Source organism: Benincasa hispida, chromosome 4, assembly GCF_009727055.1.
Source record: "Benincasa hispida cultivar B227 chromosome 4, ASM972705v1, whole genome shotgun sequence".
NCBI lineage: Eukaryota > Viridiplantae > Streptophyta > Magnoliopsida > Cucurbitales > Cucurbitaceae > Benincasa > Benincasa hispida.
In genome coordinates this window covers 65,496,477-65,500,011 of record NC_052352.1, presented here as the reverse complement: position 1 = coordinate 65,500,011, position 3,535 = coordinate 65,496,477, and positions in this window count along the sequence as shown.

The following is a 3,535-nucleotide window of genomic DNA, read 5'->3' as shown; positions in this document are numbered from 1 at the left end:
TCGGGCGAACATGCACAAGGGCGCATGTTCGCTCTTTCGGCTAAGAGCATCGGCCACTTGGTTACTTTTCCCGATCTATGTTCGAATTTGGAAGTCGAAACTCCACTAGACACTCCTTGCCACCGCCCTGTTTCGTACGACAACTTTGGTTGGTTTTGAAGAAGTGACAAAGTGGAGTTGTTGTCTGGTTCTTGACCACGAACTTGGCCCCCAAAGATTAATTGTCTCAGGCCCTCAAGTAGTGAACTACTGCTAACATCTCTTTCTCGGAGGCGGCAAATACCTCGTTCGGCATCATTTAGTTTCCACTCTCATACGCGTTGAGGTGTCCGTCTTGGAGGAGGACTCGCCCAACGCGAAGGCAGAAGCATCAGTTTCTACTTTCAAATGGGCTTTGTTCACGTCGGTAATTCGAGGACCGGCCCCTCAATCATTTCACTTTCCTTCAATCCTCAAAGGCGGCGCATATCAGGAGTCCCGTCCTCAACTCATTGGCTATTTTTTCAAACAGTTCGGTTAATGGCCTGTTCTTTCTCGAGAAATCCTTCTACGAACCGCCTATAGTAGTTGGCTAGTCGAGGAAGGATCGTAGGTTCGGTCACGGAATGATGGACCCTCAGTCTCTAATCGGGGCGCACTTGCCCTCTTCCATACCAAATCCGACCACCTCAATCAAATGTGGCGAGGAATTTATGCGCTCTTGGGCAAAGAAGCCAACTTCTCTCTCCTTTACAATACCAACTATATTTTTCCTCAGCTTTTCGAAGACTAGTTGGAGGTGATGTCGATGGTTCCTCCAGCGAGGCAACTATAGACCACATGTCATCAAGATACACTCGACGAATTTGTCAAGGTATTCGTGAAACACTTGGTTTCATTTAAGATACAGAAAGTTGCTGGGGCATTGGTGAGGCCAAAGGGATATCACGAGGAATCGAAAGGCCTCCACATCTCGTGACATCAGGTCGTCTTTAGGCTTGTCTTCTTCACACATTCGAACCTGATAAATATCCAGACCGTAGGTCCAACTTCTGAGAAATACTTAGCACGTGAAAGCTTGATTCAAATAAGTCAGTAATGATAGGAAAGGGATATTTGGTTGCGGAACTGTGAGACTTATTCAAGACCCGATAGTCGGATGCACATCGGAGGCTCCACATCCTTCTTCTTCTGAACAGTTATCTGGGGGCCCGTAAGGGCCTTCGCCGGTCTGATAAATCCACATCTAAACAACTCGTCTAAACTATTTCGGAAAGTTCGGCCAATTCTGTGTGGGTCATCTGTATATGCATATCTTGGCAGCGGGCTTTGCCCTGGTAACAAACTTCAAATCTTCATGGTCAATCCTCCTTCGTGGGTAGAGGACTTGAGCAAGCTTTTCGGCATGACATCCCGATACTCTTCCAAGACAAATATAACGTCTTGGGGGATCTCCTCTTCAGTGGACTCAACTGATTCTATCGGGATGGCCATGAACGTGGGTTCGTTGTGTGGCCAGGCCTCTCTTCAATTGGAGGGCTGAAGAATCATTCTCACCCATTTGGCTGCTTGATACTGGGCTTGGACTATTGTGGGTGTAGATCCGGTAATGACTAGACATTTGGCGAGGGGCATTGGTATGACTTTATGTTCAAGTAGGAATTCCATCCCCAATACCACGTCGAAATCATCCATCTTGACAATCACGAAGTCAACGAAGCCCTTCCAGTCTCCTAACTTCACCGGAGTTCTCTTTGCTATCCCGTAATCAGTAGGGCTGCGAAATTCATAGTTTCATCTTCCCTGCATCTCTTTTCCCAAGTCAAGTTCAGGCGGCGAGCTTCCGTTTCAGCCATGAAGTTATGGGTGGCCCCGGAGTCAACCATAGTGTTCTTGGCCAATCTTTGGTTGACCCAAGAGTCTACATACATGAGTCCTTTCTCTAGTGGCTCCGTCGCCTTTCCCATTTTCTTCTAGAGCGCAGATAAGAATTTCAATGCCCCCATCCTGGGATTCTCAATTTCCTGTAACTGGCTCGATTACGTCTCCTCCAGTTCAGCCTTGTCTTTGGAGGTAAGAGGCTAACGTGGCTTGAAAAGCATTGAACGCGGTTCAATTTGGACATTCGCCCGCCCTGTGTGGCCCTCTACATATGAAACAAGACAGGGGGCGATTGTAAATTGTTATGCTGTTGCGGCGGCGGCCCGCCAGTCTTTCCTGATCTCGGTTGGGATGATTTACGGTCCCCCCCTGTGTTCTTGTCTCCTCCCCCAGGTCTGGGAGGACTGGAACGGCTGTTTCTGTTTCCCCCATTTGAGGAAGTTGACTGCTTCCTCACATCTTGTGAGTTAGTGCTAAGGTCGTATAGCCATTCAGCTGCCGCATAGGCAGAGGGGAGATCCTATACTCTCTATTCATATAGTTTTGATTTTGCCCACGGTTTCAGCCCTTTAACAAAGCAAAAGACCTTGTCTTTTTCAGACATATCTCGTATGTCCACATGAGTCCTGCAAACTGTTTTACGTAGTCCCTGATATTACCTGTTTGCTTCAGCTCTCGGAGTTTTTTTTGTCGAGCCAAGATCTTGACATTTTTCAGGGAAGAACTGCGAGCGAAGTTCTTGTTTCAATCTATCCAAGTATCAATAGTGCATCGTCCTTCCTGTATGCTGTAAATCGTGATCTCCACCACAGTTTTGTATCTTCAGCTAGATGCATCATTGCTAGTGTGACTTTCGACTCTTCAGTCACTGTGTTCGTCGCCTTGAAGTATTGCTCAAGGTCGAAGATAAAATTTTCCAGGGCTTTCGCTTCTCGCACCAGGCGGCCTACTACTGCATCAATTCCATCGGCTTTCTCAGCAACTTCTTGTAGCCGAGTCTCTAGGAAACGGACATTATCTGGGACCTCTCTCAGGTAGAGCATTTGCTCTTCCATCTCTACCAACTTGTCCACATGGGACTTGTTCAGGTTCTTCGTCGCCGACATGATCACTGATCTTCCCTCTGTGAGCCAACCTGACTCTGATACCAACTGTCACAATCGCTCTTTCGGAAGCTTCTCTTAGCGATTGTGCGGCACTTGTTCCCGCTCACGAACAAGTCAACCAACTCGAATACGGACTACCGATGGCACACTGAGTGCCTCTCGCAACCTCCACCCCCGTTTTAGGGAAAACGATTTTGGAAAACGGGTTTGGAGAAAAGGTTTTTGTAAGAAGTTTTTGTGAGTGTGAATAAAGAAAGAAAGATTGTAGTAGACTAGAAAGCAATAAGCAACAACAATAGCTTTATAGAGTACTACTCCGGATATGAGGAAGTGATGGTTAGTCTTATCCCCATATAGTGCATGTTGAACAAAAAGCCAACTGGCGCCCTTGTATATGCAAAAGGGCGAGTGGTCACTTACAATGAAAATGTAAAGAAAGCAAGCTAACTAAGCTAATACAATACAAGATATGAAAGTATGCTAGAAGGGGGTTGGATCGGGCATGCGGCCATGAGCAACAGGCCCTGGACAAGCATGACTGTGACACCTAGCGCACGTGTGCAAGTGAT